Source organism: Artemia franciscana, chromosome 10, assembly GCF_032884065.1.
Source record: "Artemia franciscana chromosome 10, ASM3288406v1, whole genome shotgun sequence".
Lineage (NCBI taxonomy): Eukaryota > Metazoa > Arthropoda > Branchiopoda > Anostraca > Artemiidae > Artemia > Artemia franciscana.
In genome coordinates, this window is record NC_088872.1 from 10,441,494 (window position 1) to 10,469,424 (window position 27,931).

The 27,931-nt window shown below is 33.9% G+C and overlaps 1 protein-coding gene and 1 long non-coding RNA gene across 4 annotated transcripts in view; one reads left to right on the forward strand and one right to left on the reverse strand.

The window, feature by feature from the left end:
• LOC136031769 (telomerase reverse transcriptase-like) overlaps positions 1-8,373 on the reverse strand; it is a 41,430-nt gene extending 33,057 nt beyond the window's left edge. Inside the window, exon 1 of one of the 3 annotated variants that reach the window (XM_065711521.1) lies at positions 8,191-8,373. The gene's annotated coding sequence lies outside the window, so the exon portion shown is untranslated. Of the gene's footprint in view, positions 1-7,943; positions 8,049-8,190 lie in introns of those variants that run through there. The other 2 variants (XM_065711523.1, XM_065711522.1) reach the window with 2 other exon arrangements.
• Positions 8,374-11,206: 2,833 nt separating this feature from the next.
• LOC136031770 (uncharacterized) lies at positions 11,207-26,235 on the forward strand. The gene is made up of 3 exons (XR_010618578.1): positions 11,207-11,348; positions 22,217-22,303; positions 26,080-26,235. It is a non-coding gene; the product is annotated as an uncharacterized LOC136031770 (long non-coding RNA).
• Positions 26,236-27,931: the final 1,696 nt, after the last annotated feature.

Consider the following 27,931-nt stretch of genomic DNA (forward strand, 5'->3'; position numbering starts at 1 on the left):
CCACCTCTCCATCATACAAATCAAATTTTGTTCTTTATACTTTCTGTAATTTTTTGCTTGACCTCTGATTTTAGGGGAGTTCTTGCCATCCTAACTTCTTTCTATAAGTTGTGTTTTCACAAGCTAATAAAATACTGTCAGCTATAACTGAAGGACTTCTCAAAGTGATCACAACTTCTACTACTACTAACAATTCTCAACAACACCAAGCCGCCTGAGGCACAGCTATGCACACTTCTCCTCCATTCTAAGCTGCCCAAAGGCTCCCTCTTTACACCCTCCCAGAAAGTTCCCATTTCTCTTAAATATTTTTTTAGACTATCCTACCACCCCAACTGCAGACAACCTGCTTTATGTTTAACCCTAGACGGTTGACCAAAAAGGACAATCGTTGGCAATCTGTCATCCTACATACACAGAACGTGCCCTAGCCTCAACCTTTCTTCCATTATGGCCCTAGAAAGCAGGATTGAACTACGCTTTTCGTACAGTCTAGAGTTCGAAATACAGTCAGTCAACTGGGTACCCCAAAAAAATCTGTAGGCAATTTCTCTGTAAAACATCTAGCAAATCTTTGTCAGGTTCTTTGGAACCATATTTGATCACCGACATCACTGTATCTTTCAACATTCAAACGTATTCCATTGCTGAAAAAAAGGGGGGGGTTTATAAGGTACCATAACCGAGACTAGTTAAAAAAGTTTCCAAAAGAGACGTTTTTCCAAGAAAAGTAAAGGCCATATTCAACTTTAGATCAGCAGATACAAAGACCTGTCAAAATTTAAACTAGAAACGACAAAAAATTACTATTAAAGAATAAATTAAACCCAGAACGAGCTGAAATTAAATCAACAATCATAACAAAAAATTACAACAAGTACTAACATAAATGAATGAATTGCAAGATATTACTATTAAAGAATAAATGAAACCTAAAACGAACAGAAATTAAATTAACACTCATAACAAACAAACATACAATAGGTACTAATATAAATGAATAAATAAATCTTAAAACGAGTGAAACATAAATTGAATATGCAAATCGAGCTTGAAACAAAGAAAAATCATTACAAACAAGAGTTTGTGTTTTGCCTCCTTCTCTAAGTGTAAAGCCTAAAATCTACTGCATCATTGGCAATTTAATAAAAACGAATTACATTACAAAGATTTTCTTTTTTACTTATTACAACATTGAAAATAAACATAAAAATAGAAAAGATCAAATTTTGAAGCAATGAGCTTTCAGCTATTGTAATCGTTATATATCATATATTCAGTTTAATTTTATTGGTTCTTTCCAAGACTGTTCAAGACAAATACAGTTTGACTACAAACAAGAGTTTGGATACTGTCCCCTTCCTTAGCTGTAAAAGTCTAAAGCCTACTACTTCATTGGCGCTCCACTGAAAAAGAATTATATTACAAATATTTCCTTTTTCCAATTATTACAGCATTGAAAATGAAAATAAAATTTACTGCAAAATTAACCTTGAATTGATTATCTTTCAACAATTGATATCATTATATATCATAAATTCAGTTTGATTTTATTTATGCTTTCCAAGACTGTTCAAGATCCATATAGTTTTCAGTAAAGCGCCAATGATGCAGTAGGCTTTAGACTTCTACAGTGATAGAAGGATCCCGAACTCTTGTTTGTAGTGATTTTTGTTTGTTTCAAGCTTGATTTGCATATTCAATTCAAGTTTCATTCGTTTTAAGATTTATTTATTCATTTAAATTAGTACCTATTGTATGTTTGTTTACTATGAGTGCTTATTTAACTTCTGTTCGTTTTAGATTTCATTTATTCTTTAATAGTAATTTCTTGTAATTTATTCATTTATATTAGTACTTATTGTATGTTTTTTTGTTATGATTGTTTGTTTAATTTCTGTTTGTTTTGGGTTTCATTTATTCTTTAAAAGGAATTTCTTGTTGTTTCTAGTTTGAATTTTAACAGATATTTGTAGCTGCTGATCTTAAGTTTAACATAGCCTTTACTTTTCTTTGAAAAACTTCTTTTCCAGAAATTTTTGTACGTTTTTTATTGCAAAAACTTTCACGTTTTTAGAAAATACCTTATTTCAAAATCAATTTTTTTTCAATATCAAACTTTCATCAAAGTAAGGAAAGCATCTAAGTAAACAAGGTATGAAGGTAAACAAAGTATCAAAGTAACAATAAGCAAGTTCCATAATTCAGAGCAATTTCTCCGAGGCAGTGGGGTGGTCGAACCCAGAAACATATTATTTGGCCTTTGAACTATTCTGAGCAAATTGGCTATGTCAAAATTTTGACTTGATGCCTTTTGGGAAAGTGAGGCATGAGGCAATTGCCCATGGATCACTTAAACTCTTAAAAAACAAAAGTTCCAATTACTGATCAAATGAGCCCCCTCCAAAATTAATACAATCACCTCTTCTGCAAAAAAACTTATATTCTAATAATGGGCAACTTACACAAGTTACAATCCTTTACCTATGGGCTATAGAGGATTTTTCGGCCCCTAAGTTATAGTAATTTGAATTTAGGACTATTGTGAACAAAATGGCCTTTTGTAAAAAGGCACAAGCAGGGGGGGGGGGGGGCTTTCTAATTTTTGATCATTTTCGATTCTTAAAAAGGGCACAATAAATTTCGACTTCCAATCAAATGAACTTCCTCCGAAGTTTATATGATAACGCCTTCCATAGAAGCTTTATATGTTAATGACGGGACGCTAGTAAAACTTACAGCCCTTTCTTCCAGGGCTGGAGGGGGTTTCAAACCCATAACCTTAACTATTTGACATTTGGATGATTTTGAACAAATGGCTAACTCGAAATTTTTATCGAAAGCATTTTGAAAAAAAGGAATGGAGGGGGGAGGGTGCTTACCATCTGATTACTCTTGACTTTTAAAATGGAGCTAGAACTTTCAATTTAAATTGTATGAGCCTTTTCTGAAGTCTATACAATTGCCCTTTCAATAAAAACCTTACATATGAACAATGGACAGCTTGCCTAGCTTACAGCCCTTAGCCAGGGTGCAGTAGGAAATTTTGTCAGTCCCCTGAGGAATAATTATTTTAATTGCTTCATCTCTTGATTATTATGGAGATAATGGTCATCTCGAAATTTTGATTGGATGCGTTTGGGGAAAAGAGGGCGTGATGCTCTCCAATCATGTTTGACTCTTAAAAAGGATGCTAAAAAATGTTACTTCCAATTGAATGAGCCAACTCCAAAAATTACAACACCACCCCTTGCATATGAAGTGCCACTGGAGAAAAAATTGGAGACTTATGGCTTTGGGGTTGGTGGAAGGAGGCTAGATGCCTTCTCCCACTACTTTTGATCAGATCACTTTTGACTCTTGAAAGGGAACTGGAACTTTCAATTTCGAACCATTTGAGTCGCCTCCAAAGTCTATACTACCACTTTTTACATAAGAACTTTATATGCCCCCTGAGCATAAGTTACAATATTTCCTCTGTTTTTTTCGGGGGGGGGAGAGGGTATCTATACTCTGAAGTTTTGACATCTGATTGTAGAAATATTTCAAACAAAATGGCTATCTTGAAACTTTGATTGGATGCATTTGGGGAAAAGAGGGTGGGGGTTGGGAGTATATGCCTGCCAATCACTTTTATATGACTCTTAAAAAAGTAAACAGAAATTTCAAATTCCAATCAAATGAGTCAGCTCTCATGTTTATACAACCACCCCTTACAATAAACCCTATTTGCCCCTGGGGCATAACTTACAACAGTTCCTCCAGGTTCTGGGGGGCTGTGTTAACCCCTGAGTTTTTGTTACTTGATCTTTAAACTATTTTGAACACAATAGTTATCTCAAAATTTTGATCAGATGCATTTAGGGAAAAAGGGGCCTTGGGGGGCTATATACCCCCTGATCACTTTTGACTCTTAAAATGGGCACTAGAAATTCCGATTTACAATCGAAGGAGCCCCCTCCAAAATTCATACTACCATCCATTCCATAAAAACCTTATATGCCCTTAGACATAATTTACAACACTTACGCCCAAGTTTTGGTGGGCTGTGATGTCCCTGGAGGGTTTTCTATATGATCCTTAGTCTAGTTTAAACAAAATGGCTATATAAAAAATTCAATTGGACACATTTGGGGAAAAGAGGTTAGGTGGGGGGGGGGGCTAGTAGAAATCGGATCACTTTGACTATTAAAAAGGGAATTAGGACTTCCAATTTCTAATCATTTGAGCTCCCTCTGAAGTTTATACGACCACATACCAGGCTTTATGGTAGGTTAATACCACCTGGATGAGGGATGTTTTGACCATGTTTTTGTTATTTGATTTTTGGACTATTTCAAACAAACTTGCAATCTTAAAATTTTGAGCAAATACTGTTAAAGAAAAGAGGGTGTGTGTGTGTGTGTCTGTGAGGTGGGGGGATTAGATACCCTCTTACCCCTTTTGACTCATAAAAAGGTAACTAGAACTTTCATTTATCCAATCAAATAAGCCACCTCTGAAGTTTATACAACCTCCCCTTAAATAAAAAAACTTATATGACCTCAGGGCATAACTTAAAACTCTTGCCCCCAAGCTTGAGGGGTTTGTGCTGACTCTGGAGTTTTTATTGATTTAACTATTCTTAACAAAATGGCTATCTTAAAATGTTTATTGGATGGTTTTGAGGAAAAAGAACATGGGGTGGGGGAGCTAATTGCCCTTGGTCTCTTTTGACTCTTTAAAAGTGAACAAGAATTTTCTATTTCTAATTAAATGAGACCTCTGTAATGTTTATACAAGAATCACTTCCACAAGCACCATATATGCTCCCAGAGCATAACTTATAATGCCTGCCCCTGGAGGTTTGTGTAGATCCAAGAGTTTTTATCATCTGATATTTGGACTATTTCTCACAAAATGGGCTATCTCAAAATTTTACTGGATGGGTCTGGGGAAAAAAGGCGTGGAGAGGGGGAGGCTAGTTGCCCCCTTAGCCCAATCAAATTCTCTGAGGTTTATGCAAGCATCTCTTCTACAAGAGTCATATATGCCCCCAGGGCATAACTTACAATGCCTGCCCCTGGGAGACTTTGTCAACCCCAGAGTTTTATTATCTGATGCTTGAATTATTTTTAACGAAATAGCTATCTCAAAATTTTTATTGGATGGGCTTGGGGAAAAAAGGCATGTAGGTGGCTAATTGCTCTCTGATCTCTTTCGACTCTTAAAAAGTGAGCTAGAACTTTCAATTTCCAATAAAATGAGCCCTCTCTAAAGTTTACACAACCATCCCTTCTATAAGAACCATATATGCCCCCAGGCCCTAACTAGCAATGCCTGCCCCTGGGGGTTGTATTGACCCCAGAGTTGTTTTATGATCTTTGAACTATTTTTAACAAAATGGTCATCCCAAAATTTTTATTGGATTTATTTGGGGGAAAAGAGTGTGGGGGGCTAGTTACCTCTGATCTTTTTTTACTCTTAAAAAGTGAACTAGAACTTTCAATTGCCAGTCAAATGAGCCCTCTCTGAAGTTTATATGAGCATCCCTTCTATAGGAGCCATGTATGCCCCCAGTGCATAACTTAAAATGCCTGCCTCTGGGCCCTAGGGGGTTTGTCAACCTTGGAGTTTTTATTATCTGATGTTTGAACATTTCTAAAAAAAAATGTTTTTCCCTGTGTCCCAGTCGTGATTTGTGTCCGGGTGTCCCAGTCTGTAATTTCTCTTTGAGGTTCCCGGTCGTCATTTAAATTCCCTGTGTCCTGGTCGTCATTTGTGTCCTGGTATGTAATTTCATCAGTTGACAAACATGACGTCAGTCGACAAACAACTTCATGACACATACAGCTCAATCCTTATAATGATGTCAGTTGACAAACATGATGTCAGTCAACACACAAACATGACGTCACACACACACACAGACAACTTATTTTTATATATATAGATATATATATATATATGTATATATATATATATATATATATATATATATATATATATATATATATATATATATATATATATATATATATATATTATGTATACATATACATATATATATATATATATATATATATATATATATATATATATATATATATATATATATATATATATATATATATGTATACATATATATATGTATATATATATATATATATATATATATATATATATATATATATATATGTATATATATATATATATATATATATTATGTATACATATATATGTATATATATATATATATATGTATATATATATATATATATATATATATATATATATATATATATATATATATATATATATATATATATATATATATATATATATATATATATATATATAGAACTGTTGATTACTGACTAGGTGTCTAATTTCATAGCATATACAGGACTCTTTTAATAACTGACTTGTTAGCTAATTTAAGACATTATAAACAATGACCTGTAGAGTAACCTAAATTCATTCATCAAAACAGCCAGAATGGTTAGTCTTAAAATTTTACACATATATTTTTTTATTTATAATAGCCATCTAGTTGACAAGAAAAAATGTTCTAAATTAAATGTTTGGCTAAGGGTATTTTTCTCTATATATAAAATAGTCTACAATTTTTTCTATTAGCCATCTAGCAGCATTGCATATTTGTTTTTAGGGCTTTTTTCAACCAATCATAGGATATTCTCCTCAATAGAGTATCTCCCCTATCATGCTTGTGTGTCAAAGTATACAGTGGCATCAATCTATAAACAAATGAGGTGGATAAATTTCTACTTGAGGGGCTTATTGGTTTTTTGAAAAGTAGTTGAGTTTGGTGAGTAAGACATTAAGGAATGAGTCTAGAGCCTGTAATATACCATGAGAAGGTAGATCCCAGCTTCTATCTCTACCCTTTCCTTATTTCTGGTGCTTAGTAAATTCTATACATGGCAGGAGTATTACCTATCTAAATTTTGGCAAAAAAAAAATTTGGTAAATATATACATATTTATGCAATTTAGTTAAGTAACAAGTGAATACATCACTTAATGCTTTGCATATGCTCATTCCAAATTCATAATAGATTATGGGGCAAATTCCATTTTGAGCCCTTAAAGAGGCTAAAAAACAGCCCATTATAACCAAAAGTTTCAAACTGTATTTCTAAGAAGAATTATTTAGTGAAAAAAAATTGAAAGTTGTAGCTGATTCAGGAATTTTTATTATTATTTTCATTAGTCTTAATAGTAAAATGTTCTTTTGAAAACAAATTTGTATAAATTCAAATAAAAAGTTTGAAGTCTCTTGAAAAAGTAACAGTATCAATATCAAAAAAACATCAACTGAATCACCATTGTTGAAAACCCTGAATAGCCCTCACCTTGAACAGCAAGAAAAATCACATTTTTGTATTGATAGTACTGATATCCTTTTTTTCTTTTTTCATTTTTTGCTACAGGGCAGCAAAACATCAGGCTGTGGTTTAAGGCCCAATTTAAAAGCTAATTATTATATTTAGTTAGTTTCTAACAGCTTTTCAACTTTATAACATAGTCTAAAATCTATAGTCTAAAATACAAGGTAGTGAGTTAGCCTAGCCTACCTTTTTGGGCCTTATTAAGGGTTCAAAGTGTGAATTTGGGAGAGCATAAAAAAAGGCATCAAGTGATGTGTTAACTTCTTCCTTGCTAAACTATATAACTATGTACATATTTACCAAAAGTTTTACTTTAATTCTGGGTTTTAGCTTACATCTCTATTTTATTGGTTTTAATTTTGTAAACAATTCTTATTATTTAGACCCACGTAGAATTTTATTCTGTAGTCAGGATTTTTTCCTAAATTGAACAATTAGAATCCTACATACTTTTTTTCCTAAACCAAATGCTGTATATAGCCTAGTGCTAGTTTAGTGGTTGATGTCCTCAGCAGGAAACACAATAAAATTCTATAATGGTTAGGCTACTTACACCATCTCAAAAATATTTCACTTTTTAAAATTTTCCCTCTCCTATAATATTTAAACATACAGCTTTAACTAGCCTAAAAAATTTCCAAGTTATTTATGTATATGACTCTTTTCTTCAAATTAATTTAATGACAAACAAACAACATTGACAGCACCAAGTAATGAAGAAATTCATGGCAATATAAAAAGTGTACTATATTTCAATTCATTTGGATAGAGGGGAAGGTAAAACAAGTTGAAGTGCTTACCTTAGGTTTATAGAAGTGTTTTAGAATTTTTAAATGTTTTCAGAATCTTGTAGTGTTTTCTACTGAGGAGAACACTAACTAATTTATAGGCCTAGATTGCTTAAATTCTGGGATGGGGCCAGGGGGGAACTAGGAACATCACATCCACATGGCTTTAATTTGAAATTACGGAGCAACTTTGCCAAATATGTATTGTTATTATAAGATAAGAATCATCATTTGAGCAAACATTTAGAGACAAAAAACCATAGACAAAAGATATGCTGAATCAACAGATGTATTCAAACGCCGTCTGGATGCTGAGTGGAGTGACAAACTGTGGAGATTTGACTGGGATGCACCAGAATCTAATCTACCATGCATGCAAGTGTCATCATAAGGAATGATTGAACAGGATCAAAGTCCTCATTTCACTCTAACCTGTGATTTAAGGTAATTTAGGGTAAGGTCATATGTGATTCACATTTTTAACTGAATTTCCAAGTAAATTTTTGGTAACCAAAGTTGGTGCTTTGGTATTCATATTGGTTACACTCCTTGGCGGGCCGCCCAGCGTGCACGTCACCTCAGTTCAGAAAGACTCTTTCAAGGTGAAAGTCTTGCCGCGTCAGGGTTCAGCCATTTAGATGTTGTTACTTTACGAGTAGAAGTCAATCTAAAATAAGTGCTGGAAGTACATTATTTATGTTTAAATGTTCGGATTAATAATTTGGTTTAATATTTTACCAGTAGCATTTTTGGGCCTAGTAATGGGGCGGGTACACCACGATAGTGTAAAACAACACAACTACTCCCCTGCCTGCCAGGGCTTAGAATCACAAATGTATTTGATCGAAACAGTGAGAGAAACCAAGCATAAACAATAATTATAATAATAAATCCTAAATGATATTCTTTTCATGTGTGTTACTTTTTTCCTGCTGACTCAATTTTACATGTGGAGGTTTTCCCGGGAATTTTCTGCCGGGTTGGAATTGTAAAGGAAAACGGAGGATATTTTTCAAGGGAAGGGGGATTAACTGTGGGCAAAATTCTCTTTGGTGAAATTTGCCACAGAAAGTTATAGGTCTCATAATTGCTAAAAGGTTCAGCTATTCGTACTGATTCAGCATAAATCGTACTGATACACCGTCTTTTTGAATATTTTTTTTGAAAACGGAGGATATTTTTCAAGGGAAGGGGGATTAACTGTGGGCAAAATTCTCTTTGGTGAAATCTGCCACAGAAAGTTATAGGTCTCATAATTGCTAAAAGGGGCAGAATATACTAAAAGAGTGTAAAAGCATAAAATAAAATGAAGCTCATGTCAGAGAAACAAAAGGAGGGGCTTATAAGGGATGGGTAAGATGCTCCCTTACCCAAGACATGGATGGCCATTTTATTTAGTTTAAACAATGAGAGTAACTAATACGTACAACACAAATCCCAGTATATAAAATAAAAGCAAACTCTCTTTTCATAATCAGCCTGTAATGGAAGAAACTAAAAAAAAAAAAAAAAAAAAAAAAAAAAAAAAAAAAAAATAAAAAATCTAATTCAATGGCAAATTTGTCAATGAATTCTGAATTAAAATGAATTCTGAAAATTCTGAATTCTGAAAAAACTGAAAATGAATGCTGAACTCTGAATGAGGTGATATATGGTTTCAGACTGCATCTGATTTTTCAGACCCCGTAAATGGAAAGGTGTCCTATTTCAGGAAGGTTGCTAACTCCTGTAAGTATTTGCTTGCATCTGTCATACCAATAAAATAATGAAACAAACTTTTGTCTTCTGATCAATGAAGTTCTTCTCTGGAACTTGCATTTTCGAAATTTTGAATTTGACATGACCAACGTTGATGGTAAAACGGCAATACGACGTTTGAAGACTGTATACCCTTACTTTACAGAGAAATGAATACACTCTATGGTGGACAAGTTCCTTCCAAGAAGGTGGAAAAACCTCCAAGATTTTAAAAGCCAAAATATGTTTGTCAAACAGCTTGTAGTAGTGAACTTAAATGAAGCAACTTGGCTCAACATGACCTAAATTTTAAAAGACGATATTTAGATAACAATAGATACATCCAATAAATTAGATTTTGATGGGGATTCGAAATAAATAATACGCATTGAGGTTGATGTTACCCATCAAACGCTAAGAGCCATAGAAAACTTGTCTGATTTTTAAAAAAGAAGGTAAACACCCCAAGAAAGTCAAAGAATTTATAGAAAGATTCCCTACCGTCACATTCAGTCAATAAGTGAAGCTTACTGTAAAGATTTGAACCACCCTTCTACAAAAATGTAGATAGTATTTTATGCTCGAAGAAAGATCACGGGTGCCTGTTTATTTCTTTTTTCCAATGAGACCGTCTTGGATGTTCAGAGTAAAGTTGATATTTAAAACGAACAAAATTATCACCCCATCCTCTCGTACTGTCATTTAAATTGACTTGCGTTTTACTGAAAGCAAAAATGAGGAACAAGGCTTATACCTTCACTGCTTAAAAAAACAAACCAGCCTCTTGGTGCCCTTTAAGCGTTTGCCACTAAGTCACTATTATCAATTACAACCCTTGAGTCTATGGAATACATTTATGTGGTAAATCTACCAGTTGTGCTATAAAAGCTAGGAACATAACAGTACAAAGGTGAATTTTCTGACCGTTCATAGGTTTTCTTTTAACTTTACATAATACTCTTTCTGAATAAGATCGTGACATGCATGCTATAAGCCAATTGTATCAAGGATATTTTATTTTTTATAGTTTTAGATATATTTGCTTTCAGTTAAGCACTATTCAAATTTACAACGGCATACATGGAGGGGCGATAATTTCTATCTGGTCATTGGGCCATCATTTTGCTTTTTACTTACACTTATGTGTATATTATCTGATAAGCTAATTCTATTTTTTTCCTCATTTTACCCTTATTAGCGCTATAATAATGGCATAACAGAGTTCGCTATTTTGTGCTAGTGATTGCGCTCATTTGGGCTATGCGTTTTGCCGAAAACTAGCAATCGTACTGATACACCGTCTTTTTGAATATTTTTTTTTTCAATCGTGAAAAATGTGGTACGAAATTATTCCAAGTTTTGCTATCACAGTTGGTGCTATTTATGCTCCTCAATACTTAAGCTTTATTTTCAATAGGTTTTATTATGGCAAGGTAAGTATTTTGAAAAATTATTTATTTACAATAAGCGAAACAATCTGATGAGGTTAGAACCATGGGTGGATCTGGGATTTTTTTAGTGGGGGGTGCATAATAAGTTTGTCTGATAAACTTGCGAACAAAGAAATTCCAGCAATTTAAAAAGAACCTAAACAATTATACGTTGTGGGAGGGTAGTGGAAATGTTCATAGATTTGATCTAAAATCTGGTGAGGGTTAAAGCTCTAATAAGTTCATTGAAATTGAAATGACCTAAAAATATTGATAAAAAAATGTAAACGGTAAAAGCTATCCTGCAAGAAAACGAATAAAAAGCTGTTCACCATCTACCAAAAAAATATAATAGGCCTATCTAATATTTTCTACATAATTTTTAGCCTTTGCAGTAGCCTACTGGGAAAAATTCTAGTTTATTGACTAAAGTAAAACAATTCAAAATAGGGATGAAACCTTTTTATTGACAGTGAATAGATATAAAATTATTTATTTCTACTTTTGTCATGGAAAGGCAGGGTGGTCTTCAAAGTTATCCAAGTTTATTGACTTTTTGCTTTCTCAAAAAGGGTTTAGGTGAGGAAAATGAAACTTTCAGGGATGGATCTAAAATTTCTCCTGGGAAGGTGTTTTAAAGTACCCACCTCCACTCCTTCTTAACTTTGCTCAATTCTATTTTATAAGGTTTCAAAGATATGCAAATAAATTTCCCAAATTTTGAAAAAAATATTGATATGCCTCAAAATTCTACTCAAATAACAAGAATTGCATTTTCAGAACTAAAGGCAGAGAAAAAGCAACTAGTAACTGAAAATTAAGGTAAAATGTTGTTTTGTCAAAATTTCAATAGGTGTCATGTATAGACCTGTCATGTAGGCAAATTTCAGGGCCCTCTAGAGGGAGAAGGAATGGAGGCTGGTACTTGAAAATACCTTTGCTGGTCATACTTTAGCCTGTAGACCCATCCCTGAAAGTTTCATTTGGTAAAATTCTAGTTAATTGACTTCTTGCTATCTTGGAAAGGGTCTAGGTTAGGAAAATGAAACTTTCAGGGATGAATCTACAGACTAAAGTAGGTCCTGGGAACTTATTTTGAAGTAACTAGGCCTACCTCTACTCCTTCTCCCTCTAGAGGGCCCTGACCTTTGATGACCTTTCAAAATATGTGTGTTATAAAAGTGAAACCTTGCAAAATAGATCTTCTGCTTAATTGAAGTACAACAAAATTGTTTTTAGCTTCATAACTTTGCTCAATTCTATTTTATAAGGTTTTAAAGATATGCAAATACATTTCCTAAATTTTGAAAAAAAACAATGATATGGCTGAAAATTCAAAAACTACTCAAATAATAGGAATTGCATTTTCAGAACTAAAGGCAGAGAAAAAGCAACAAGTTACTGACAATTAAGGTAAAATGTTATTTTGTCAAAATTTCAATAGGCATAGACCTGTCATGTAGGCAAATTTCAGGGCCCTCTACAGGGAGAAGGAGTAAAGGTGGGTACTTTAAAATACCTTACTAGGACATACTTTAGCCTGTAGTCCCATCCCTGAAAGTTTCATTTTCCTAACCTAAACCCTTTCTGAGATAGCAAGAAGTCAATTAACTAGAATTTTACCACATTTCACCTTAATTTTCAGTTACCAGTTGCTTTTTCTCTACCTTTAGTTCTGAAAATGCAATTACTGTTATTTGGGTAAAATTCTGAGCCATATCATGTTTTTTTTTCAAAGTTTAGGAAATGTATTTGCATATCTTTAAAATCTTATAAATTGGGAATGAGCAAAGTTGTGAAGCTGAAAACAATTTTGTTGTACTTCATTCCAGCAGAAGGTTTATTTTGCAAGGTTTCACTTTTATAACACATGTACTCTTAAAGGTCATCATAGGTCAGGACCCTCTAGAGGGGGAAGAAGTGGAGGTAGGTACTTCAAAATACCTCTCCTGGGACATACTTTAGTCTTTAGACCCATCCCCAAAAGTTCCACTTTTCTAACCTAACCCCTTTCCAAGATAGCCAAAAGTCACTTAACTAGGATTTTACTGCCTACTTATTACTCTAGGAAGTGAGTTAAGCTTTATGTGCTAAAAACAAATTGGTTTTGTACCATCTTTTGGAGTCATGCATTCTTTGTGATTAATTGTATTGTTCAAACCATTTAGCATGTAGCCTAACTATTTGGCATTACTTAGTAGGCTAATTATGATGGTAATGAAGAGTAGCCTAGGAAATGACAATGAAGATACAATCATATATGCATAAAGGTTCAAACATTAAATATTAGTTTGTTTAGGCATGTAACAAGGAACAGGGTTTAAACAGAGGCAAAAAATTAACTAATCACTATTTTGTTCAAATAGTGTTTTGATAAACAATGTCAACTTTGATGAAATCTCAAAACTTAAATAATCAAGATTTTGCTTCATAAGAATGAAGTATATCTTTCCACTTTTTAAAGTTTGATAAATTTTGCTTGAATTACAGAATTCATAATTTTATAAAAAGTCTATTTTATTTACTCTCTCCATGTCTATTTATAATATGGTCAGTGCCTATCTGAATAATTTGGTGAATGTTTGTAATAGCTAGTACTGTCAGTTTCCTGTCAGTTTAGAGCTCTTCATTAGTATTTTCTCTTCTATTCATCTTAAAATACTCCAATAAAGACCAAAATTGTCAGAAAAATATGAACCCTTAATAAAGACACATGTAAGTATGTGATTCAAACTAAGTATGTAAGTCAAAATACTCATTAAAAAAAAACAAATAGTTATGTGTTTGTTATTATTGTATTTGATAGTCATGGATCAGTGATTCAAATTCCCAGATTACAACCTATGGTAGATTTTTGCTCAATTTTTTTTTTAATCTTGAAATTTTCAGATATTCAATTCAATTGTTTAAATCTTGATATGTTTGTTGGGCCCAAAAATTTGAAATCTATATATATAATATTTATATATATATATATATATATATATATATATATATATATATATATATATATATATATATATATATATATATATATATATATATATATATATATATATATATATATAGCAGTATATACAGTTTTATGGAGAAATATATACAGCCCATATACATAAACATAACTATATTTTGTGACTGGTTGGTATTGAGAAGGTGAAAAATTCTGAAGTAATATTTTTGTTGCCTTCTGTGTTAATTCTAGTGGTGTGAATTTTCATCTTTTTTCAACATTTCATTAGTAATACTTGAAAAAAAATGATGCCATTCTATTTATTCAAATTGAGCATTCAGAGACTTATCTATACTGGCTAGATAAAAAAAACAACAAAAACAAACACATAATTATTTGCCTCCTTTTATAAACCATTTTTTGAAAATCTTTTATTCTTAAATGATTACTCTGACCTTTGAAGGAGAATTTCCACTCATATGCTTAGTTTTAAGTGTATGCTCATATGAGTCTTTATTGAAGATCAGATATTTCTAAAGAGTTTTTGCCTTTATTTTAAAGTTTTTGAATGAACAAAGAAGTGGTTATCTCATATAATGCAGAGCTTTGATTTGATTAAAATGGGTAGTAAAGTGGCCAGCCATTTGCTAAGAGGAATCCAAGACATAAATTAGTAATATCTTTGCACTTCATAGGTCTTACTTTTTATTGTTCAAATCTCCCCCAAAAACACAATGTTGTAAAAACCATCCCACTTTGCAAAAAAAGTAAGTCCAAATTTTATGACAGCCAAAAAAGTAATGATATCGATTTCTTCTCCTCTGTGCCAAAGCAAGACTCAAAAACAAATATTTCACTGTAAAAACTAATCCAAATATTAAGTTTTTCAGCCCTGTTGTGACAGCACAATCCTGAAATTCATTTAGAAATTGTTATTATAAAATGAGGATTTTTGCCTTTCAGTTTGCTTTCGTGGTAGTATGGACAGATTTCTATGATAAATATAAATCTAATTAAATACTTTTAGGTGGTAAGCATCATCAGTAAAATCTAACAGAGACCACACACAGTAACTGAGACTTTGTTTTAAACTTAATTGGAAAAAGAAACAGTCTTAGCAATTAAAACCTATTGATAACTCAACTATTAAAAACCAATTGCAAAAAAATAACTTTGAAGTGTTACATTGTCCCAACCCTAATCAGAGCAAACAGTCCCAACCCCAAATCCACTACTATGTTAGGGGGGGGGCTGCATCCCCTACCTGGGTCCACTAACAATCATTATTGAAACACTCCTGTCTAGGGAAATTGAGTTGTTGTTTTTTCACATAAATTATGGTTAGTCAGATGATTTTATATTCTTAGTATTTCTAGGTATTGATTGGGTTCAAGTGTTCTTCAAAACATAATATATTGGCTAGACCTAGCCCAAGATACCCAGCAGTGATTTAATTCAACAATTGAGTTATATATAATACCAGTTATAAATTATTTTCTTTTGTAGAAGCTAATCCTAGAGTTGATACTATTGAGAAGAGGACATGCTAATAAAAAAATTTTTACTCCATTATTTGCTGAGAAACTATAGTTGACACATTTTGAAGGCACATCCACTAAACTTTATCCTCCAAACCCTCAGTATGTATTTGACAACATAATTTAGCTAGGATGAAATTGAATACATCATTTTTGCCTGTTTTTACTATGTTCTTCCATAATTTGATACTTGCTTATGGAGAAAATTATATATTGAGCTCTTAAAAGAGCTGAAAACAGGCCATAGTAACCAAAAGTTTCAGAATGTGTACCCTTTTGAATAATTTCTGCAAATTTGATTTCAAAATAATGCTTTATTATTAAGACTAAGGAGAATAACATTTACCATTCCTGTATCAGCTACAAATATTCTTGCTAGATAGTACTTATCAGGAACATATTATTAGACTGTTGTTTAATATGGATTGTTTTACATTTTGTGGTCCCATTTACTTAAATTGTAATTTCCTGCACAAGAAATTATTGCACTATGAAAGAGAACAATAAAGGCATTAAGTGATGTATTTACTTGTATCCTAACAAAACTATGTTGTCAACTAAATGTTCACCACCATGTGCCTAACGTGCAGATATATGGCAAAAATTGCATACTTCTCATTTGTTTCTCAATTTCTTGATTTTACTTTAATTAATTACCTTAATTTGCATTTAAGAGCAATAACAGACCAATGGATCTGTGTTGCTCCATGAATGATGATGACTGACACTTGTTGCTGATCTGGATCATGCCAGCAACCTGGGTTGAAGCAACAGTGACACATGCAAAATAAATGGGAAAGACATCATTCAGGTTTCATATTTGCACATTAGGGGAGGAGGGGGGCTATGAGTAAAGCATAATGAAAGCATTTTCAAAATCCATTGACTATAATTTTTCTGTATATTATTAAGTAAGAATTGTTTTCTTGACATGTTCCTGCTCAGTAGCCCCAATTCCAGGCTTATATCAATTACTTTATTATTGAATTGGCCTGAATTTTCTACATAAGAATGTGACCAGCTTGAATGTCTTGGTAATATATTGTGCTGAACATTTTACACTAATTGAATTGGTCAGTAGTGATCCCTAAGTAGAGTATTTAAAACACAGACATGCTCAATCTTGATCAGATTTAGTCTAAGACCAGTGTTTAAGTGGAATAATTAAATTTAAATATGCTAGTCTGCAAGGGTAGATAGTTTTGGTTAAGTATCCCTTCTCTCTATTAGGAAACAAGTAGTTCTGGAAACTGTTTTAAAACACTTTAAAATGGGCTAATTACAAACATCATTCCTAAATGTGGTCTAAAGTGATTCACTCCCTCCCCCCAGTGTGCAGAAAATTGATGTAGCCCAATTCATAGATGCTCTTCGCATTTTCTTTTCAGTTTTTTTTCTTTTCTTATTAATTTAAACCTTAAACAAGTTGCAGGAAGAAAAAGTGGTTCTAGTTTAGTGGCCAGCCATTCCTCAAGGAAATACTATAAGATTCTGAAAACATGTTTACATAGTCCTAAAATACTTTCTTACATCATTCTTAAAGCACATCACTTTACTTTACCCTCACTCCCTCAATGATTGAATATATTTGTGGATGCAATAGATGTTCTGTGTCTGACACTTCTTAAAGTTCATTTAATAGCAAACAAGCAACATTCTCTGCTTCAAGCAACAGGAAAATTGTTGGAGAGTAAATAATTTTGGAATATTCATTTGACCACTAGGGAGAGAGGCAGGAAGTAAGCAGTTAGTGTTGTCATAAGTATTTTGCAATTTTATTAAGTAGTCTTTAGAATTTGATGGTGCTTCCTTCTGGAAAAGCCAACTAATAAACTATTACCAAAAAGTGTTTGAAAAAAGAGTGACAACACAAAGATTATATATAATTTAAGTTGTATTTTTACACACAAGCTTACCTGTCATGTATTGCTATGATCTCAAATTAAGAAAATTTTAGCATAAATGCCCCTGCATATTCATAACAGTTGTATTTTTAAATTTAAGTTGTTTAAATAATTCTTCATGCAAAAATTCCTCTGGAACCCTTTCTGCCCAACAATTTCCCGTGAAAAATTTCCCCCACATATAAAAGAATGATAACATTTATACATTTAAAATTACTGTGAAAATTATGTTAGGATTATTAACTTATGTATTGGGCATTGTTGGATAATTAATGTCCAGAAAACATGGATAATATGAATGGAAGCTTCTTTCTTGCGTTTGTGTTCAGTTGTTTTCTAATTTCAATCTTAGTATTAAGAGGGCTTTAGGGGGATTTATTCATAATACCTTCACAAGAGTGTACTGAAGTACTTCTTAAAGTTTGTTTGGAATTGGATTGATACATTGTAGCAATGTATACAGGACAAACATATAGACATATGTTTGATTTTATTCATATATATTAGGGGGAGGGGAAAAACTAAAGTAGTAAATGTTCATAATATGTTAAAATAGATCATAGTGCTTATTCATGTAGAGCTGGCATACTAAAGTGAGTCCAGGTGGGATAACTTTTGTTGAAATTTAGGTGTTGAAAACAAAGTTTTCTAGGATTCTATTCAGTCACTTTCAAAAAGCCTAGTCCTGATTATCAGCCAATCCCAACTATTTAAATCAGTTTACATCATATCTAAGACTAGGACCCTGTTATTCATGTTAGGAAAGATGCATTTTAATCAAGATGTTTGTCCAAGATTAGGCCTAGTAATCAGATTTATATATACTAGCCTAGGTTTACCATTAGGAGGATAAGCCTAATTCTGCCATTATGCTAATAGGCTAGGCCTACTACTGCCTTAGATGAAAAATTTACAGTTTGGGCAAGAAATTCATAGTGTATTTGAGAACAACAGGAATATTTATCTGACAAGCTTGATTTGCATATCTTGCATATCCTTAGAATTTCATTTCTTTTTTATTACTCTGCTCAGTAGAAGATGAGCTCCCTAATCAATGTTTTTTTTTATTCTTTTTCTAAATATATTTATTGCTTCCACCACAAATTCTATTTTGGTCCCTTAAAATGACATATGTTTTGTTAAAATGAAAACAAAATATACTGTTGAGTTTTAAATCCAGGTTTAAGTTGATGGTTCTCTGTCATACATTCCACAGGCATGTATTTATTACAGCTAAACATGATAAAATAAACAACTTATAAAACCTATGATTTTGCCATTGTTTCTGGATTTTAATTTCTTTGCAAAGTTTTGTAATTGCTGCAACATCCACTTCTTCTGATATCATACAAAATGAAAGTTCAGAAAGTTTATTAGGGAGACAATCAACATTGGAGCTAAGGAATCTCATTTCTTGTGAGGTAGGAATCTGAGAGGATGCAGGACTAGAGTAAGCAGGAACCAAAGGACTGGTAAGGTTGTTGGATACAGCACTATGAAAAAAACAATGGAGAAACAGCAAGTGAGCGAGTTGCTGCAGAAGAAACAAGAAAAATATCCACATCAGACAGGAGAATGCTACTAGACAGTTGAGAGACAAAATCTTGTGATGCAAGTCCACAAATATTTAAATAATTAAGAGAGGTAGAAGGAGGCACATACATTAGTGGGACATTGGAGTGGTCAGGGGGCTTGCTCCAGCTGGCACCCTTACAAATCATCAAATCTGCCACTCCATTACTTTCAACTGATAACACTTTTTTATGTTTATTTTTCCTTTTTTTTGTAGTAATGCTAGAAAATCCTGCGCCCTTTTCATTGAATTTATCTACCCCAAAGAGGGTAGGGAGTTTGGAGGGGGAAGCCTAAAACTTGGAAAACACTTAGAGTGGAGGGATCGGAATGAAACTTGGTGGAAAAAATAAGCACAAGTCCTAGATACATGATTGACATAACCGGAACGGATCCGCTCTCTTTGGGATAGCCGAGGGGGGGGGGGGTAATTCTGAAAAATTAGAAAAAATGAGGTTTTTTTAACTTACGAACGGGTGATCAAATCTCAATTAAATTTGATATTTAGAAGGATATCGTGTCTCAGAGCTCTTATTTTAAATCCCGATCAGATCTGGTGACATTGGGGGGAGTTGGAAGGGGGAAACCTAAAATCTTGGAACACACTTAGAGTGGAGGGATCAGGATGAAACTTGGTGGGAAAAATAAGCACAAGTCCTAGATACATGATTGACATAACCGTAATGGATCCACTCTCTTTGGGGTAGTTGGGGGGGGGGTAATTCTGAAGAATTAGAAAAAATGAAGTATTTTAACTTACAAACGGGTTGTTGGATCTCAATGAAAATTGATATTTAGAAGGATATCGTGTCTCAGAGCTCTTATTTTAAATCCCGACCGGATCTGGTGACATGGGGGGAGGATTTGGGAGGGGGAAACCTAAAACTTGGAAAACACTTAGAGTGGAGGGTTTGGGATGAAACTTGGTGGTAAAAATAAGCATACATGATTGACATAACCGGAACGGATCCGCTCTCTTTGGGGTATTTGGGGGGGGGGGGTCTAATTCTGAAAAATTAGAAAAAATAATTATTTTTAACTTACGAATGGGGGATCGGATCTCAATGAAATTTGATATTTAGAAGGATATCGTGTCTCAAAGCTCTTGTCCTGACCGGATCTGTTGACATTGGGGGGAGTTTGGAGTGGGGGAACCTAAAATCATGGAAAACGTTTAGATTGGAAGGATAGGGATGAAACTTGGTGGGAAAAATAAGCAGAAGGCTTAGATACGTGATTTACATAATTGGAACGGATCCGCTCTATTGGGGGGGGGAGGAGTTAATTCTAAAAAATTAGAAAAAATTATGTATTTTTAACTTACGAAGGAGTGATCGGATCTTCTTGAAACTTCATATTTAGAAGTGACTCAGATCTCTTATTTTAAATCCCAACAGGATCCAGCGTAATTGGGGGGAGGGCAGTTGAGGGGAACCGGGAATCTTAGAAAATACTTAAAGCGGTGATATCAGGATGAAACTGGATGGGAAGAATAAAAACCTGTCTATGACACGTCACTGACATAATCGGACCGGATCTGCTGTCTTTGGTGGGGTGGGGGGGGGTTAATTTTGAAAATTGAGATATTTGTAGCTTATGAAAGGGTGACCAGATCTTAATAAAATTTGTTATTAAGAAGGGTCTTGCGCTTTAAAGCTCTAATTTTAAATTCCGACCAGATCCTGTTACTTTGGGGGGAGTTAGAGGGGGAAACCGGAATTCTTTGAAAACGTGAAAATCGGGGTATTTGTCTTTTAAGAATAGGTGATCGGATCTTAATGAAATTTGTTATTTAGAAGGGATTCATGTCTCAGAGGTCTTATTTCAAATCCTGACCAGATCTTTTGACATTGGGGGGAGTTGGAGGGGAAATCTTGGAAAACACTTGGAGTGGAGGAATCGGGATGAAGCTTGGTGGATAGAATAAGCAAATGTCCTTGATACGTGGTTGACGGAACCGTACTGGATTCTCTCTCTTTGGTTGAGTTGGGGGGAGGTGTTTAGTGATTTGGCGAGTTTGGTGCTTCTGGACGTGCTAGGATGATGAAAATGGGTAGGCGTGTCAGGGAGCTGCACAAATTGACTTAATAGAGTCGTTTTCCCAGATTCGACAATCTGGGGGGCTAAAGGGAGAGAAAAATTAGGTATTTATAACATACGAGTGGGTGATCGGATCTTAATGAATTTTGATATTTAGAAGGACATCGTGACTCAGAGCTCTTATTTTAAATCCTGATCGGCATTAAGCCTCTTATTTTCCTTTTAAATCAATCTATTGATTCATAGAATTTTGCTAGAGCTCATACCATATGATTTGTCGGCTCTTAGCTCTTCTTGCCTCGTCACAAGTGCCATATGAGTTCTTAGCTCTTGTTTTTTGTAGTTCAACATCCAATTTTTGCTGCTATAGTAGCATAAAAAAGGAAAAATAAATATTAGCCCAGTATAACCCATAGGTATACACATAATATCTTTGGTGGGGGGAGGGATAAAGTTTTTAATAAGAATGGCAGCTGAAGTGGAAGAAAAAAAGTATTTGAAATTTTAATTACTGTGATAACAAGAATATTAGCGTTCTATGTTGATTTGCAAAATTTAAGTTAAAATAACCTAAAATCTTTGCTCTGTTGTTGCTTAGATTTTGAGAGTAGATATCTCTAAATTCCATGATGCCTGCCTATTTTAACTTTTATTTCTTAGTAGTATAGTTCCTGAAAGATTATATAGGCTATCTGTCAAAATATGTTTATAATTTGTTTTCTTTTTCATGGAAAGTTCAAATAGCTTGTGATTAATGTTATTATGAATGCTCTGAGTGCAAAGTTAACTATAATACTTTTTATGCTAAAGATGTTTTAATTTTGGATGCTAGCAATGTTTCAATGTATTTTAAAACATTTTTTTCAGCCTTATAGAAGGAATATTGACAATGTTCACTATGAAGTGATGTACCAGAGGGATACTAGACTAACTGGTGACCCATATAAGCTAAATGTGAGTACCTCTCTTTCCAACCTAAATTTGTTCTAACTGCTTATAAAAAATAAAGCTGTTATATTCTGCAGCTGTGTATACATGTTTGTTTTGATCTTCTTGAAAAATCAAAAGCAGAATAACAATAAAAGAAAGAAAAACAATACTTTATAATAGAACAAGAATTTAATCAAATGAGTACAGCCTCTAGGGGGAGGCTGATGCCTGTGCATTTGGTTTGGGTAGTTTTCCTGTATGCTATTTAGGCAGACACAAAAAAAGAAAAAAAATGTATAAACCAAAAATTATATGAAATATTATTTATCATAGGCAGTGCTTTTGCCTTGTCTATAGCATAGGTCTACATGTAGTATGTAGAAAAGCTCCTCCCTCCCCAAGAAAACGTAAACAAATAGGGCCTGAAAAAGGACAAAAACTCCCCCCCCCCTCTGACTTGAAACTTATAATCTTAAGTCTTCAGATTAAGGGAGCCTCAATGCGGAAGGAAAAAATAAGCGCTGCTCCCTCCTAAAAAGGCAAGAGAAAGGCAAAAAGCTTTCCCCAGCTAGTTTCTATGGCGGGGTGGTTATCAAAACTTGGGAAGGGCTTATTAATAATTGCTATTTTGTTCAAAATACTTGAGAGGTTCAAGGCTTGAAACTTATAATCTTAAGTCTTCAGATTAAAGGAGCCTCAATGCAGAAGGAAAAAATAAGCGCTGCTCCCTCCTAAAAAGGCAAGAGAAAGGCAAAAAGCTTTACCCAGCTAGTTTCTATGGCGGTGTGGTTATTAAAACTTGGGAAGGGCTTATTAATAATTGCTATTTTGTTCAAAATACTTGAGAGGTTCAAGGCTTGAAACTTATAATCTTAAGTCTTCAGGTTAAAGGAGCCTCAATGCAGAAGGAAAAAATAAGCGCTGCTTCCTCCTAAAAAGGCAAGAGAAAGGCAAAAAGCTTTCCCCAGCTAGTTTCTATGGCGGGGTGTTTATCAAAACTTGGGAAGGGCTTATTAATAATTGCTATTTTGTTCAAAATACTTGAGAGGTTCAAGGCTTGAAACTTATAATCTTAAGTCTTCAGATTAAAGGAGCCTCAATGCAGAAGGAAAAAATAAGCGCTGCTCCCTCCTAAAAAGGCAAGAGAAAGGCAAAAAGCTTTACCCAGCTAGTTTCTATGGAAGGGGTGGTTATCAAAACTTGGGAAGGGCTTATTAATGATTGCTATTTTGTTCAAAATACTTGAGAGGTTCAAGGCTTGAAACTTATAATCTTAAGTCTTCAGATTAAAGGAGCCTCAATGCAGAAGGAAAAAATAAGCGCTGCTCCCTCCTAAAAAGGCAAGAGAAAGGCAAAAAGCTTTACCTAGCTAGTTTCTATGGCGGTGTGGTTATTAAAACTTGGGAAGGGCTTATTAATAATTGCTATTTTGTTCAAAATACTTGAGAGGTTAAAGGAGCCTCAATGCAGAAGGAAAAAATAAGCGCTGCTTCCTCCTAAAAAGGCAAGAGAAAGGCAAAAAGCTTTCCCCAGCTGGTTTCTATGGCGGGGTGTTTATCAAAACTTGGGAAGGGCTTATTAATAATTGCTATTTTGTTCAAAATACTTGAGAGGTTCAAGGCTTGAAACTTATAATCTTAAGTCTTCAGGTTAAAGGAGCCTCAATGCAGAAGGAAAAAATAAGCGCTGCTTCCTCCTAAAAAGGCAAGAGAAAGGCAAAAAGCTTTCCCCAGCTAGTTTCTATGGCGGGGTGGTTATCAAAACTTGGGAAGGGCTTATTAATAATTGCTATTTTGTTCAAAATACTTGAGAGGTTCAAGGCTAAAAACTTATAATCTTAAGTCTTCAGATTAAAGGAGCCTCAATGCAGAAGGAAAGAATAAGCGCTGCTCCCTCCTAAAAAGGCAAGAGAAAGGCAAAAAGCTTTACCCAGCTAGTTTCTATGGCGGGGTGGGTATCAAAACTTGGGAAGGGCTTATTAATGATTGCTATTTTGTTCAAAATACTTGAGAGGTTCAAGGCTTGAAACTTATAATCTTAAGTCTTCAGATTAAGGGAGCCTCAATGCAGAAGGAAAAAATAAGCGCTGCTCCCTCCCTAAAAAGGCAAGAGAAAGGCAAAAAGCTTTACCCAGCTAGTTTCTATGGCGGTGTGGTTATTAAAACTTGGGAAGGCCTTATTAATGATTGCTATTTTGTTCAAAATACTTGAGAGGTTCAAAAAATATGTATAACCCCCACAACCGCTAGGAAAAGGTTCAAAAATATCCAAATTGCCAATTGTTTTTACATCAGCTTTACAATGTAAAAATAATGGGGGGGGGGGGCTTGTTTAAGATTGTGTGTGTAATTGGTTTGTTGCTTTTGTGGATCAGTGTCTAGGTAAAACGGATCAAAAGTATTGTTATAGGAGAGGTCAGGGGTACTGAAAATGGGCCAACAAACTCTTTGTTCATGATCAGCTTGAAGCTTTCAGCCACAAGTGTATGGGCCAAGAAGTACTTAATAATGAAAAAAACATTCCAGAACATGCCCCCCCCCTGTAATAGAGACAAAAAAGGGCCAAAACGTTTTCCCCATTGGCTTGGAACCTCTATGACTGAGTCATTGGGCTAAAAGGACACCAATTTAGAAGGGGAAAAGTTTCCCCCAAAAGCAGGTCCAACAAAGGACAAAAAAATGTCCTTGATCACTTTATATTGCTAGGGTTTTTGTAGAGACTTGCGTCTGGGCTCATTTGATTAGAAAACGAAAAGTCTGGTTTCCTTTTTTATTGGCCGAAAGGGATTTAAAGTCGAACAGCCTCCCTTCCATGGCCTTCTCTGCCACTCACCAGATAAAATCACATGATATGCACTAGAGTTATGTGCAATGTCTTGGGAAAAGGTTGGGGGTTAAGTTGAAACTTTATGGGAGTTTTTGGCTGGGGACAGGTTTAGCAGTATTTTTCTTTCGGGAGGGGGTAGAAGTAAATTGACATCCTCAGTTTGTCCAGGTTATCGAAAAACATATCTGTAATATCCTGAGAATGGCTTAGGATTTGATGTTAAAACTTAAAAGCACTCTTGAGGAAAGAATGGGGAGCATGGAGCAGGTGGATTTTAAATTTTGGAGTGAGGAGGAGGGGTTTTAAGATTTTGTCTCTGATGTAACAAGATATTTTTATACTGTATGGTCAAATGGGAGTCACAATCTCTGCATAAGTAGATAGTAAGATATATCAAAAGTGCTATGCTCTTCAAGGCTGTCAAAGTTCTGAATATGCAACATTTTGAAAACACCTTGGGTAGCAAGTTGGGATTTTCAGTGAGAAGGAGAGGTAATCAAACATTGAACTATGTTCGGGGATTACATACATCGAAATCAAAAGACGCTATATGCATCTATGTTATTAATATACCAAATATGCAAAATCTCCAGGACAGCTTGGGGGGAATAGTTTTTTAATTTTCGTGAAAAAAAGATCAAAATCTGCAACATATTATGTACAGCCTGGGGATGGAAGTTTATACTTTCAGTTATTGTTGGGGAAGCAAAGCAGGAGGATGGAGCAAAGAAGCTTGCAATTTTTAGTTGGGGAGAGGGGAAGTGGGTATACAATTTTTGCTTCTGGTCTGCTAATACGTTTTTGCACTCTAATCTGCTATGGAACTTATGATTAATACACAGTTTATTATTGAGGTCAGGCATATGACGCCTGACCTTGAGTTCCTTCTACATCTCTCTCTCTCTCCCTCTTCCTATTTTTATTCCTCTTTCTCTCTAGGGTGTCAAATTTAAATAATTGTCTTTCTCTTTTAGGGTCTTGAAGTAATTTCTGACGAGTAAGCGAAATTAAGTCGAATTGTGAGTAAGAGTATCTACTCGGAGAAGATCTATAAATGCAAAGTATTAATAACGTGTATCCTCTCTGCTACTATTACATAGTGTTATGTCAAGTAAAGAAACTTATTATTATTCGGCAGTTTAAATTTTGTTGGTTTCTTTTATAGACATAGCACAAGTTTGATAGGAAAACTCACTCCCAGATAACTGTTCTTTTAACTTGTGGGGGATTGATTTAAGTTAAACTGAAGATATCTTCATTTTAAATTAAATCATCCCCCCCAAGTTAAAAGAGCAATTGTAACTTCTCTCGTTGATCCTGCTCTGAATATTTACTATGATTCTCACACCAGAACAGAAATAATTTTTATCATAGATTTACTTATATAGAAACGGGTATCATATTCTTTTAGATAATACAATTAGCCGTAGACTAAGAAGACGCTCGCGTAAAATCAATGGTCTTTTACCATTTGAGGCTCCCAATAAGCCCTCAAAAATAATCTATCTTCCATACATCCCAAAAAACACAACTAAATTAAAATATGTTTGCACAAAAATAATCTGTATGCAGTATTCACTAATAATTATAAAATCATGAATTTCTTCAACTCTGGTAAAGATAAAACCCCAGTTACTCGCCGAAGAGACTGTGGCAATTAATATGTTGGTAGAACCCATCAGAATTTAGAAAAACACCCACAACAGCATAAAGAAGACATAGACAAAACCTTAATTTCTAATAGTTGTGATAATTTCTTTGATTCTCCTTTAAGTAGCCATATTTTTGATAGCCTTAGCCACACAATACTTTCTGAAAAATCCTCTCTCATTACTAATGACATTAGTAGGCATAAAACAGGTTGTTTTGTTCAGGAATTATTTCAAATTAGACTCAAAATAAATCACAATATTTCTTTAAGTAGGAATTTGGGAGAGTACTCACTAAATGCTTAATACACAAATTTAATTAAAATTGATCTGATGAAATATATTGCAAAATCAATAGATTATGCTAATGAATCAGCTACAAAAATACCTTGAAGGCTAGCTGCCGAAAAGGCAAGATTGACATTGAAAGCGTGTATTTAATTATTTTTATTTCGTCCAAATGAGTTGCATTGACTCACTTCAGTGTATCTATCAGTCATAATTGAACTTTGTTGAAGTTATGATGCTAGGACTATTTTAAGCATTTTTTAGTTTTAAAGATTGTGTTTTAATTTTCTCTTTTATAATCATTTGTGTTATGCTGAGGACGGACCTTGGACATAGGGTGGAAGTGTTCGTTTAATGTTTGCATTTTCACTGTCTTACGAAAAAATTCCCTGCGTGTTCTACTTGTTATTTGCTGTTTATAGCACTTAATCCTTCTTAAGCTTTCACTAAATATATAATATCGCTAAATAAGAAATAAAATTAAAAAGTGAAGAGAGAAAAAAGTAAAAAATGCTACTAAAGTAAGGAGCAACATGAAAACTTAAAACGAACAAAATTTATTCTGTGTATAAAGAGGGCTCCTTCCTCCTCTAAACCCCCCTTTTCATGCTAAAATTTTAAGTATTTTTTTGAAAAGGTTTTAATTTGGTTTAATGGCCCTTGTGTTTCAAGAATCGTCCTTAAAGAATTGGGACATAAGGTTGAACTTTAGCGTAAAGAGTGGGGTATAGGAGATACAAAATGATTTATTTCCTCATATACAAAATGATTTATGTTCTTTTTAAGTTTTAATGTTGCTTCTTACTTTCCGTAGATCAAACTTGTTTTGTTTTTATTCGATTTCTGATCGTTTCTCACATAATCCCATGGAATTTAACTCCTCTCCATG